The 14,451-nt window shown below is 44.1% G+C and overlaps 1 protein-coding gene across 1 annotated transcript in view; it reads left to right on the forward strand.

Moving 5' to 3' along the window:
• Nucleotides 1-14,451, forward strand: part of ZFP64 (ZFP64 zinc finger protein) — an 87,844-nt gene that overhangs the window by 54,790 nt on the left and 18,603 nt on the right. The window lies entirely within an intron of this gene.

Here is a 14,451-nt window from a genome sequence, read left to right on the forward strand (position 1 = left end):
CCTGGGTGGCTCAGTAGGTTAAGCCTCAGCCTTGGGTCATAATCTCAGGGTCCTGGGATTGAGCCCTACATTGGGTTCCCTGCTCAGCGAGGAGTCTGCTTCTTCTTCCTCTCCCTCTGCCCCAACCCTGCTTGTGCTCTCCCTCTCTCAAATAAGGAAATAAAATCTTTTAAAAATATATTTTATTTATTTATTGGGGGGAGGAGGAAGGAGAGAGGGAGAGACAGTCTTAAGCCAATTCTTCAATTAGCATGGAGCCCACCCCGGGGCTCAATCTCCCGACCCTGAGACCATCACCTGAGACAAAACCAAAAGTTGGACACTTAACCAACTGCACCCCCACAGGCATCCCTTAAAAGTCTATATAGAGACCTTAACTGGTTCAGTCATGGACCATCCAGATGGTCACAAGCACCACATCACTATCTCAAGGCTATGTCCTTGGGGCAGTTCCTGGGAGCCAAGAAGGCAAGTAGAACCCATATTTCAAGGACTGAGGAGGGAGCGAGGAGCCTCCAGTTGCTGGGTCCAGCTCACAGGTCAACCAGTGGTCACATCCTCTAGATGACCTCATTCAACACTGCCATTCCCACAACTAGCTCCCAAAAGAAGGAGGGTAGTGTGGTTATACAAAACCATAAGTGTTCACTGCTGAGGCCTTGAGCCTCTGCTCCCTCTGCTAACTATCTCCTACCCTGAGCTGAGCATTTCCTAGATGATCTTTGGGGATCCATTCCACCACCACCCCTTCAGCCCATATGCTCCAAATGGGGCTGACACACCCCCTCCATAAGGGGAAGGCATGGTCCCATGCTTGGTCAATGAAAGCATCCCGTGACGTTGGGTCAAAGATACTGGTCTAAGGCAAGGGTCAGCAAATTCTTTCTAAAGCAACAGAAATAGTTACTGATTTCAACAGAAATCTTTGATAGTAAATATTTCAGATGTAGGGGGCCTCCAGTCTCTGTTGCAGCTACTCAGCTCTGCACTCTTAGCACAAAAACAGCCCTAGACAATAAACATCAATGAATAAGCTTGTGTTCCCACAAAACCTATTTGTAGAAACAGGCAGTGGCCCAATTTGGCCCACAGACCATAGTTTGCCATCTCTTGGTCTAAAGGATGGGCCTTTGGCCCATGATAAGCCAATCAAGCCTAAGAAGGGCTAAACCCTGGGACTTTTGTTTGAATGATCACAAAAAGAGCACTTTCTCTACCTTTCTTTTCTTTGGAGCTATGAGGATATAGGGCTGGCACTGCCCCCAACCTCCAACTAAAGATGCATTATTAATCTATTGCTATGTAACAAATTACTTCAAAACTTAGTGGCTTAACACAAAGAATATTTATTACTTCAGAGTTTCTGTAGGTCAGAAGTTCAAACATAGCTTAACTGGAGCTTCTGTCTTAAGGTCTCTCCCAAGGCTATAATCAAACTGTTGCCCAGGGTTGGGGTCTCATCTGAAGGCCCAGCTGGGGTGTGTGTGGATCTGTTTCTAAGCTCATTCACATGGGTTTTGGCAGGATTCAGTTACCTAGGGGCCACTGGGTTGAAGGCCTCATTTCCTCACTGGCTGTTAGCCAGAGGCAATTATCAGTATCTTGCCACATGGGCCTCTCTATAGGGTAGTTCACAGCATGGCAGCTGGCTTCCCTCAAAACAGGCAAGCAAGAGAGAACAAGATATGGTGAGTAAGAAGGAAGACAGTCTTTTTGTAATGTAATCTCAGAAGTGCATTTCATCACTTTTGCCAAATTCCGTTTGTTAGAAGTGAGTCTCTAGGTTCAACCAAGAGGAAGGGATTAGCCAAGAGCAAGCACATGGGGAAGTGGGGCTCTTTAGGAGCTGTGTCAGAAGCTGCCTGCCCCATGAGAGAAGTACCTGAGAGTGAACCAACACACAGCAAAGCTGTGCTGAGAGGAGCAGAGGAAGACAAAGCCAGCATGATATTTGAGCCCCTGGATAAAGCTAGAGCTGAAATAAAAATGTACTCCCAACTTTCAATTCTTTGGCACAAATTATTGTTTCTTCCTAAGGAACAAAAGGAAGGGTGTTTTATTATTGCAAACATACAATCCTGAATGGTAGACCCTCCACTACAGAAGTTGAGTCAAAGGAAGCCTTGAGTATCTCTAGTAATTCATAGAAAAAAATCATTTTTCATTAACTGTTCCCTCTGTGCCAAGTAGTGCCCTGAGAACATTACAACTACTATCTCACCAACCCTCATGGCAGCCCTACACTGTAGACAATGCAATAATGCTCTTTTTACCGATGAGAAAATTAAAGTCCAGAAATATTAAATCATTTGGGAGCACCTGGATGGCTCAGTCAGTTAAGTATCTGACTTTGGCTCAGGTTGTGATCTCAGGGTCCTGGGATCAAGCGCCCTGTGGGGCTCCCCCACTTAGTGAGGAGTCTGCTTCTCCCTCTCCCTCTCCCCCTACCCCTACTCATGTGTGTGCTCTCTCTCTCTCATATAAATAAAATCTAAATATAGATAGATAGATATTTACATATAGATATATGTAAAACCATTTACTCCATGCTATAGAGCTATGACTTGACCAGTTCTAATATAAAAGTTTATATTTTTGAATATTCTTTAGGCTACATTATTCCTTAGTGAGTGTCTCTGGTGAAAAAATCATATATTTTAGTTCTTTGTAGACTCTTTATAAGCCCAGCACCTCAAGTTAAATACATTTACCCTATTGATTGATTGATGGATGGAGCCATGAGCTCCAGAATTTTCCTTATAACTTTGAGCGGAAAGCAGCATGGGTATTTATTGTATCCACTTGTTAGGTGGTAACACTGAAGCCCAGAAGTCACGGATTCAACACCAGTCCATACCGCATGCACACTGCCAGACAGGCAATGCCAAGATTCACCATCACACTCAACTTCCCCATTCCATTTGCAACCTAGGACTCATGCCCCTAACAGAAAAGGGAGAGAGGAGTTGGGGAGACTCACACCTTTGCAATATGGCAAGTTGTTTGGCATCAACCAGAAATGAGCATAGCAGGAATAGGGCTCTGTCCAAAACTATTAACTGTACCCCAACAACCAATGTGTTCTTTTTAGGACTAGAATCACTAATGTTTTGTGAGCTCTTTTGTGAATAATTCATACATTCACAATGTATGAATACAAATAGCAAAACAAATAGCAAAACAAAACAATATAGGGTGTTATACATTGAGAGGTCTCTTTCCCATCCTGTGTCCCTTCCTGATCCATATGGATAACTTCTTTCCTTTTCTTTTCTTTTTTCTTTGTGGTCTTATTGGATCTTCCCCAGTAGCAGACCCTGAGACAAGGATCAGAGAGCAAGTAGCTTATTTGAGAGGCGATCCCAGGAAACACCCATATAGTGGGATAGGTTGGGAAGTGACACAAAGGAGTGAAAGATCTGATACAGACTGTTATCGGCATAGTTGCCACTGCAGGCATCTGCCACTTACTCCTGTTGGGGACCCCCTGGGAGGCAGGAAGGAACTGAACTGATGCCTCCAAGTTATCCATTGGTGGGGCAAGGGAGCTGAGGTATTTATCCACCAACTCCCAGCATTTGCTGACTGAGAGCCACTCCTGAGGTGGTAAGAAGAGATTAATAGCCCACGTCTTTCAGGCTGCTGCACAGTTGGGCCAAGTGGATGCTGGCAAATAGAGAAAATCCTCAGGGTGAAAAAATGCTAAGTACTGAATGCTGAAAGTCCAGCATGCACCAGGGTGACCAGGGCAAGGGGATAGGTATGGGGTGCCAACAGCAATTGCTGCACTCCATAGCCTTCCCATGTCTCTCTATACAAACATAAGCAAATATGAATATACTCTTCCATTTTCCACTTCCCTTTTGTAAAAAAAAAAAAGTAGCATACTATGTACACAGTTCTATCCCTTGCTGTTTTCATTTAATATATTCAGAAAATCTTAACCATATTAGTACACATAGAGATTCATCATTCTTTCTTTGTACAGCTGCAAAGTATGCCACTGTGTGGCTTTACCACAGTTTATTTGGCAAGTGACCTGTAAACAAACACTTGGGTTGCATCCTGACTTCTGCAATGACAGAGTACAGCAATGAATAATCTTGTAGAGGAGGCATTTTATGAGTGTGCCTGTATATCAGTAGGATGAATTCCCAGAAGTCCTCCAAGGTTTAGCTGGGCACACAGCCGCCGTATTAGAAGCCACATTCCCAGACTCCCTTGCAGCTACATGTGACTCTAAATTCTGACCAATGGGACACAACCAAAAAGTCTCACACACACACACACACACACACACATACACACACACACACTCTAGGTCACTCTATAAAGGGCAGCCTCTTGCCTTCCTCTTCCTCTTTGCCCCTTCCCATGGACTAGATCATAGGTGTGGATGTTCATCTTGAGAGAAACACTCCAGGGGACAGTATAGCAATAAGCTAGGAGATGGGTCCCTAGATAATCTCTTGGAGCATCATCCACCGGAAATAACCTTCTGTTTTGTCACTTTTATTTGGTGACACAGCCCCTTCTGTCTTTTTCACAGATGTATCCCTACCATGCCTAGTGCAATATAGATATTATGGTCAATCACATTTACAATCATTGTTATTATATTTTAGAGTAGTTTTCAAAGTTAGTATAGTGTTGGGGAGTAGGTGGATGACTGCCAATAATAATTATAAGTAATATTCTTCATTATTTATTGTTTACTGATCTCTTTACATACATTTTATTTTATTTTATTTTATTTTAGAGAGAGAGAGAACATGTAAGCAGGGGGTGGAGGAGCAGAGGAGAAATCTTCCTGGCTCCATGTTCAGCACAGAGGTCTCCATCTCCCAATCCTGAGATCATGACCTGAGCTGAAACCAAGTTAACCAACTGAGCCATCCAGGTGCCCACATTCCCTTTTAATACTCGGGAAAACCATTCGAGGCTGGTAGAATTATTATCCTCATTTTACAGCTGAGTCTGAGGCTCAAGAGTTAAGGGACTTGCTCAAAGCTCACATCTGTGGAGAGCTGGACTCGGGTGAGATACTCCCTGTAGAATGTTCTAACGCAGCCCCCAGCACGCAGTGAGCGTCTGTGAACATTCACGGTTTTCATTGTCAGAGTCATTCCACTGCCAGTGTTGCTGCTTCTCGGGTAAGGAAAGGTGAAGTAACCTTCACTTTGTCACACCAAGCCTGGGATCTGCCTCTGGATGTGTCCACGTTGAACAGGAAGAGAGGAGAAAGGAGAAGCAGAAAAGGGTTGAGTGTGTCCTGCTGGCCTTACACGGCGGTTGCACCTCCTTCCCCCACCGCCTCCTCTGCCTCACTGCCAGCATTCTGCCCACCTCCAGCCAGACTGAGTTTCTCCAAAAGAGTTTCTCTTTACCTCCTGGTCTTTGCACAAACTGTCCCTTCTGCCTGAAAGCCTCTTCACCTCACTTCTCCACCTGCCCAAGACCTACTCGTCCTATACATCCAGGCTCCTGAATCCACCTGTTACAGGAAGCTTTCTCTGACCACTGTGCCAACCTTTACCTTTACACAGTCTTGCACCTGCCTGTTTGCTCATTGTCCCTCCTCGTTGCTCCGTGACTTCCTTAAAGACTTGCTGTTGCGTTCCTGGATGTGAGCATGGTGTCTCACAACCAGACAGAACCCAGTTAATGTTTATTAAACAAAGGAACGGCTCTGGAGCAAACCCTAGTGGATAGTGTCAGAGCCAGGGTGACTGTGTGGCCTAAGACATATAGAAACACTCAGAGAATCTGCAGGTGACACTTGGTCTGGGTGATCCCAGTGTTGCCAGAAAGGGATCGGAAATTCACATTTCCCAGGACTAAGGAAGACAACTGGCAACCCCAGTTTTGCCACACCCTGCCCCAGGTCTAGCAGTTTACAATTCCTAATTCTTGGACCACATTCCTTTATAGTTCAGGAACTACCAAACCTGTAGGAGCCAGCAGGTGAAGTGGAGGCTGTTCTCTCTACAAATAAAGGCCCTGATCCACCATGTCACCCACACAGTATCCTCCTCCAGTAATTCATTTCATCATTTCAGATTCTAAGCCCTGAAGGGGAGGAGCTGGGGTGTGGGAGCAGAAAGAAGAAGTGAAGATCTGTGTAGTGGTTGTTAACATTTTCAACCAAGACTGTGCCCTAGTGACTTTTTTTAAATAGTCCCCCCCCCTTTTTTTTCTTTCATTTTCATTTTCAAAGTTACATATGTTGAGGGCCGCTTGGGTGGCTCAGGAGGTCAAACATCTGCCCTCGGCTCAGGATCCCAGGATCCTGGGATCAAGCCCCGCATGGGGCTCCCTGCTCAGCGGGGAGCTTGCTTCTCCCACTCCCTCTGCCCCTCCCCGCCCACTTGTGCTCTCTCGCTCCCTCTCTCTCTCTCTCAAATAAATAAATAAATTCTTAAAAAACTAAAAGTTACATATGCTGATAGGAACATAAATTGATACAGTCACATGGGAAAATCGTTTGGCAGTTCCTAGGAAAGTTGAAGGTGAGCAGATGCTGGGATCCAACTATTCCTCCCCACACTGCACGCCTCAGACTTAGCGCACGCAAGAGTCACGGGGGGATCTTGCTAAAATGCAGATTCTGGGCACAGAGCAACTTACACACAAGAACCAGGAAAGCTGTGTAAGAATTTTCACAGCTATGTTTGCTCATAATTACCAAAGTGGAAACCACCCGTTGGCAGTGAAGGTGTAAAACGTGGTTAAATTCATGTGGAGCTTATGCAAGAGTAAAAATCAGCTGCACTGCCTGCACACCATGGTGAATCCCACAAACTTAAAGAAGCAACGGAAGGAGGTGCCGGAGTGGCTCAGTGGGTTAATCGTCTGCCTTCAGCTCAAGTCATGATCTTGGGGTCCTGAGATCAAGCCCTGCATCTGGCTCCCTGCTCAGTGGGGAGCTTGCTTCTCCCTTCCCCTCTGCCCCTGCTTGTACTCCCAGTCTCTCTCTCTATCAAATAAATAATATAAAGTCTTTTTTAAAAAAGAAAGAAGCAGGGATCCCTGGGTGGCGCAGCGGTTTGGCGCCTGCCTTTGGCCCAGGGCGCGATCCTGGAGACCCGGGATCGAATCCCACGTCGGGCTCCCGGTGCATGGAGCCTGCTTCTCCCTCTGCCTGTGTCTCTGCCTCTCTCTCTCTCTGTGACTATCATAAATAAATAAAAATTTTAAAAAAAATTAAAAAAAAAAAGAAAGAAGCAATGGAAGGAATATCAGCCATGCAGCAAAACTAAGCAACATTATTTAGGTGACAAATCTATTGGTTTTTTTTTTAATTGAAGTATAGTTGACATACAGTAATAAAACTATTTTTAAATAATAATTGCACAAAATTAGAGCTAGTGGAAGAAGGTGGCAGAAGGCAGAAAAAGCTAATGGATGGGAACATGTAAAGAGTTTCTAGAACTAAGAACGTTCTAGATCTTAAGTTGTTGGGTGATTATAAGGGTGTTTGCTTTATTCCATAAATCGCACCCATGTGTTTTTCACACTCTTGTGGGTGTGCCAAATTTTATGATTTAAAATTTTTTAACTTAAGAGATTGCCAAGAAGTATATACCTTATATGTCAGTCATTCAGACAACTGCTGTCCAGTCCCCAAGAATAATTCATGTTACCAGTTCCCTGGTCTCCTCTGCATTCATGTGTGTCTGTGTGTATCTGTGTGTGTTCAATTTAATAGAGAAATGCTGTTACATATGTATGTTTTCACTATGCTATTGTGTGTGCATGTACGTAAAAACATACATACATATATCCGTACATTGTATATGCACAATTTATGTGTGTAAAAACATACATACACACACACAATAGCATAATTTGTGTGCTGTTCTGTCCTTTGAACATTTCACTTAACATATCTTGAAGAACATTGCATATCAGTGCACAAGGAAATAACATTATTCTCGTCATGGTCATTTGGAATGTTTTCCATTGTATGACAGAACCATAATTTAGTTATTTTAATTATTGCTTTTTCACTATTTAACTATCAAGCAATATGGGAATACTTCCCCCCTTTTTTAAAAAAACAGATAATACGGGATGCCTGGGTGGCTCAGTGGTTGTTGAGCATCTGCTTTCGGCTCAGGGTGTGATCCTGGAGTCACAGGATCGAATCCCACATCGGGCTCCCTGCAAGGAACCTGCGTCTCCTTCTGCCTATGTCTCTGCCTCTCTCTCTGTGTCTCTCATGAATAAATTTAAATATATATTTAAAAAAAAAAAGGAGATAATACTAAGGATCACATCTTCTTACCCAGACACAGAACACTGAGGCTCTCCAATCCTTCCTCCCTCAAGCTGCTACCCCTGCCATCATCTTGCTTAACACATAGCCAGTGCATATCCTTCTAGTACTTTTTATTTTCTGGATTTTTATATTTCACCATTGAAAGCATATATGAATTTGAATAGGTGTTTGACTCTATCTGTGTGGGACTTGCTTTGTCTTCAGTGCACTATATTTGGAGCTCTAGCCATGCTGGTGTACATAAATCTGGATGATTATTTTATTTGCTGCCTGGTAGTCCATGGTATGGCTAAACCCTAATTTAACCTAACCAGTCCCCTGTTGTTGGGTAGTTAGGTTATTTCTCAGTGTGTGTGTGTGTGTGTGTGTGTGTGTGTGTTTTGTTTTGCTTTGTTTTGTTTTTACTACGACAGTGGTGTTGCCACAAACATCCTTGGATATGCTCCTTTGTGCGCATGGGCAGACCTTTCTCTGGAGAATGCATGGAGAGCAGAATTAATAGATCACTGGCAGGGCACATTTAAAAAGGTATTGCCAAATTGCCCTCTGAAGTGACTATAAACATTCACACTCCCACCAGCAATGCATTAGAAGAACCAACTCCCTGTGCTCTTGCTAACGGTAGATGTTACCAGCATTTTTAATTTTTATTGATCTAATAGGGGGAGAAAAGAGAGGAATTTATGGTTATTTAATATTCATTCCCTCATAATTAGTGAGGCTGAATACCTCTTTATAGGTTGGTTGCCCAGAATCTGCTTTTAACAAAATCACCAGGTCAGTCTTCTGCATGTGGATGTCTGAGAAGCCCTGAAATTGTAATCCGCTCCTTAACAAGGTCCCCAGGTGATCTGTATTCATGTTAAATTTTGAGACTCACTGGAGTCAGAATCAGCATTTAACAAGGTCCCCAGGTGATTCTCATGAAGTGCGAGAAGTGCAGTGTGGGGGAGGAATAGCTGGATCATGGCAGATGTGCACCTTTGCGAATATGTGTGTGTTTAATCTTTCCTGTTCAGACAAGATAAAAATGGAATTTCAATTTATTTTAACTTGCATGTCTTTCATCATAAGTGAGCTTGGACTTTTTTTTTTCTTTTTCCCCAACTCTACGAGCCATACTTTTTTTTTCTGGGAACCAACTGGCTACCAATGCTTTTTACTTTGCTTCAAATACGCCAAAGCTGATCTTCGTAGAGCCTTTGTTATCTCCACCAGAAATGCTCTCTGTGGTTCTTGCCATGGTTGCCTATTATCAGGTTTTAGCTCAAAGGTCACCTCTAGCCAAACTCAGCAACCCTCCCCAATACCACCCAGTCACTCTAAGTTCCTACCACCCCATGTCATCTTGATTGTGGGCACCCATCTTTATCTGACATGACCTCATGCACTCATTCATTCATTCTCTGGCTGCCCTGCTGGGTCTTCTTGGTCTTGCATATTACTCTATACCCCATACCCAGAACAGAGCCAGGTAGTAGTATGAGCTCAAAAAATTATCAATTGAACAAATAAATTCCTGGCAGAGAAGAGAGTCAGATTTGCTCCTGCCTTTACATGCATTTGGAGAATCATTTGTACCTGGATAAACATTTATTCATTCATTCCTGTATCCATAGTGGAGAAAGGTAGCAGAAAAGACGGAAGTCAGGTGAGCAATGACTTTAACTCTTAAAAAAGAGAGCAATTAGTTGAGCAATATTAAATGAATGAAGTTCTCATTTAATATACATATAACGGGGCTCCTGGGTGGCTCAGTTAAGCATCCAACTCTTGATTTCCACGTGGGTCATGATCTCAGGGTTGTGACTTCAGCCCCACGTCAGGCTCCGTGCTGGGCAGGGAGCCTGCTTAAAATTCTTTCTCTCCCTCTCCCTCTGCCCCTCCCGCTGCCTTCCCTACCTAACCCCCCACCCCTGACTCATGCTGTCTCACATGAGGAGGAGGAGGAGGAGGAGGAAATTTTTTATTTCTCAAAAAATAATAATATACATATATTGAAACTGGTATGAAAAGAATGGAAAATCTGCAACTCAGAAGGGTTGAGTGAAGACACAGGCTTGTTTGCTTCCAATTTAGTTCCCATGGACAACAATATCTGTGCCTACTTAATTGGAACCACCAATTGTAGATGACTGAGCTATTGTTATACATAATAACTTATTAGTAAACTAATACATTCACTCTATTATTATAAATAGACACGGTTAACACTTAGGGAGTACTGCCTCGGCACTAGACATTGTCCTGTGTCCTTTGGGTATAGAAATTCATTCGCCCTAGCTGTGTTAACATTGCCATTTTATTGATGAGAAAACTGGAGCACACAGCTTTCCCGAGGCCATACAGTCACAAAGCCAGTTTTCTAACTCATGCTGGCTCTAGTCTATGTGTTATTTACATTTTACTGCCTCTCAAATTTTATAATGCTTTGAAAAGAGATATAGAGAGATGAGAATCTTTCATAATTCATAAGTGCACCGGTTATCTCTTGGCAAAAGACTTAAGTTATCAAAATTATAGAGATTTTCCACTTTTCCTTTAAAAAGTGACAAGCATTGAAAATTTGACTTTCTCTTGAAGGGGACTACCTAACAAGCATTTTTTTTTTACTATTTTATTTACTTATTCATGAGAGACACAGAGAGGCAGAGACATAGGCAGAGGGAGAAGCAGGCTCCCTGCAGGGAGCCCGATGTGGGACTCCATCCCAGGACCCTGACCACTGAGCCAGGCATCCCACAAGCATTAAAAATAAATAAATAAATAAATAAATAAATAAATAAATAAATAAATAAATAAATAATAAATAAATAAATAAATAAATAAATAAATTCAGGATCAAGATGATATATAAAGAATGAAAAAGTAACTCATTGCCTAGAGAAACACCCTGTGGTGAAAGTATTTTGAAATGCATGTTTGGCCATAGTTTCCTTGTTCTGTAATTTTGTTGCTGAAGGACAATGAAAAGGTATCACCTGTAAAAACCTCATTCTGCGTGTTTAAACTTAAGCAACAGAATTTTCTGATCGGTTTAAACATTGTCCAGTGGGTTTGAAATTCATCTGTTAAAGATATAGTGATGCGCCCTCTTCAGTTTAATTGGCAAAGGCCCCAGGTTGAGTATCAGGGAAGATGAAAATTTACGAGCTGCATTTCAAAAAAAACAAATAGTCAACTTGTATAATTGATGAATGGGATTGGAGGAAAATCGTGACTTATCATAGCCAATGAATGATACCCAGCTCTTACTTAGATATCTACTGTATGAGTTATATTTTTTTTTTTGGAAGCTCTATGCCCAGCGTGGGGCTTGAACTCACATCCCCTAGGTCCAGAGGCACATACTCTACTGACTGAGTCAGCCAGGTACACCTGTATTTTTTTTTTTTCAGATTTTCAGTTATGACCCTTGGAAGTCAAGCCATTAAAACCAATTATGGTAGTGAATTCAATTTACAGCCATAACTTTGAATAGATGTATTAAAAAGTGTTACAAAAAAAAAGTATTACAACAATACCTTCAAAAAATGAAAGAAATTTAATCAGTTGCTGTCCTTTTGTGAAAAACAATTTTTGCTTTGCTTTTGTTGAAACCGTACGTGCAGGGAAAATGCAAGTCCAGACCATAGTGAAATATCACTGAATATTAATTTGACATCTGTATATTAATTAAGATATCTGAAAATACCAAGTATAGTAAAGGATGCGGCTCCCCAGTATGTCTTATTTGGCTGGTGGAAATGTAAACTGGTGCCACCACTTTGGCATAATCTCTTAAAACAGTCACCTACCATCCAAAAATGTGTACAGTCACTTAACCTTAACCTCTGACACTTCAGAAGGATCCCAGATCATAGCCACACGATCACAAAGACTGGGATACAACCCAAGCGTCCATCAACAGGAAGGCAGATGAATAAACTGTGCTATTTTCACACCATAGAATATTACCCAGCAGTCAGACGAAGGACAGTGACAGCAATCTGGATGGTTTTAGCAATATAATAAATGAGGGAGGGATTCGTAGAAAATTACACACCCTTAAGTTCTTTAAAAATTAAAATGGTGTTTTAAGATTACATGTAGGTGCAAAAGAGCTTGCTGAAAAGATAAAGCAAAGGAATGAAGTACGTGGGGTTTAGGTTATGCTCCCAGTTTTGGGTGATGGGTTTCCTGGTATTTATTATATCCTAATAAGCCCTGGGACAAACAAGCAGCCACACAAACATAAGCCAGCAACGGATCAGTAATGACCAGGTGTCATGTACCAAGGATTAATCCAACTGAGTGCACCTGACCTGACAAGATGCTATATAAATATTAAATATAAACCCATATACTCACTTCAGGCAGGTATTGGATACCTCCTCTCCTTCTGGCTGGGTAGCTTCCCCTAGAGGCAGCCCCTGTCCCTGCGGGAATCCAGTATTCTGCTGAGACTTCCCACAAGGCACGATAACCCTAAGCACAGACCTAAGTTCTCAAATGGCTTTATACATGTGTGTAGGTAGGCAGATGCACATCCCAAAGAAAAATTTTAAAGTTGCTTTAAAAAAAATTTATTTGGCTCTAAAATTTAACCTTGGGGCACTTCGCTGGCTCAGTGGGTAGATAGATCCTGGGACTCTTGATCTCTGGGTGGTGAGTTCAAGCCCCCACGTGGAGGGTAGAGATTGCTTTTCTAAAAAGTCGTAAGGAAACGCGTAAATGAGTACATTTAACCTTGGGTGACGTCACCTGGCATTACACAACCCTCCCTAAAATCCATTCAGCCACGTGAAAATCGGCCGGAAGTTGGAGAAAACCAGCTCAGTTTTTGAGAAACGTAAAAAACCATCATCTCACAGGCCCTGCCCTAGGAGTTGCCACCGGCAACCCCACAGAAGGGCGGGCGACCGGCGGCTGCTGAGACCCCAGGGCGCCGGGCAGGCCACAGCGTAGACTGTCGGCAGGGGCGCTGTGAGATAACCCGGATTCAGGCCGAACCCGGCTCTTTTCTCGCAAGGGCCCCCACGTGACTCGCAGGTTTGGGCAAGCTTAGGGCACTGCCCCGCCTCCAGCAACTTCCCCAATTTGTAGAAAGTAAACACCCGAGGGATGTAGGTGGCTTCCTTTGCTCCCTGTTGGATGTCGCTCACCTGCTGCAAGGAGGGGTCCCCCTCGGGTCTCATCAAGGTCCCAGCCAGTCTGAGCATGAACGCCAATTAGCGCACCTCGCCCCCCAGGACCCACGCCCCCGTCACCTGCTGGGCGGGCCGCGCCCCTGATGGCCCAAGGCTTCCTGCGCGGGTGGTCCTAGGCCTGGGGCGCCCGAGTCACCGCGCCAGGGATGGGGGGATGGGGGGGCGCCGTCTAGAAACACAGACCACTGGGCTCGGCCGCCCGCCGGAAGCCAAAACTTTCAGAATCTGCATTTTTAATGGACTTCTCCATAAAGTGGTTCCTCTGCAGTTGGAGACTCTCTAGCCTCATTTAAATTTTAAATGCAGAGATGCTGGAGGTCAGGCCTCTCAACCTTGGCTGCACGTCAGAATAACCTGGGGAGCTTAAAAAAAAAAAAAAAAAAAAAAACAATGCCCAGGTTTCCGCCCAGACTAATTAAGTCAGAATCCAAAAAACACGGCCAGTGCAGCAGCAGCAGCAGCAGCAGCGGCCGTGGCATCGCCTGGGAGCTCGTTAGAAATACCGAAGCTCAGGCCCCCACCCCAGACCCACTGAGTCAGAATCTGCATTTTAACGAGATCCCCAGTGGTTCGCGCGCACATGAAAGTTGGAGGAGAGCTGTGCTTCTGAAATTTTAATGGGCAAGCGAATCACCTGGGGATCTCGTTAAAATGCAGACGCGGTTTCTCAGACCTTAATGTGCCTGCGAATCACCTGGGGAGCTTGTTAAAATGCAGATTCTGATTCGGCGGGTCTGGGGCGGGGCCCGAGAGTCTGCATTTCTAACGAGCTCTCAGGTGGTGAGGGCTGCAGGGGCGCGGAGCGCGCGGCCCGGGGACCCCCGAGGTCCTGGCTCCGGGCCAATCAGCCGTCAGGGTTCTTGATAAATCGCCCGGGCTCGGCCGAGGAGCAGAATTGCCGGGACATGCGCGCTCCGGCCGGGGGAGCGGGGGGGTGACTGCCCGACTCCGGGAAGCGGCTGCGGGAGGCAGGTCCCTCTC

The sequence above is a fragment of the Nyctereutes procyonoides genome, unplaced genomic scaffold, assembly GCF_905146905.1.
Source record: "Nyctereutes procyonoides isolate TBG_1078 unplaced genomic scaffold, NYPRO_anot_genome, whole genome shotgun sequence".
Lineage (NCBI taxonomy): Eukaryota > Metazoa > Chordata > Mammalia > Carnivora > Canidae > Nyctereutes > Nyctereutes procyonoides.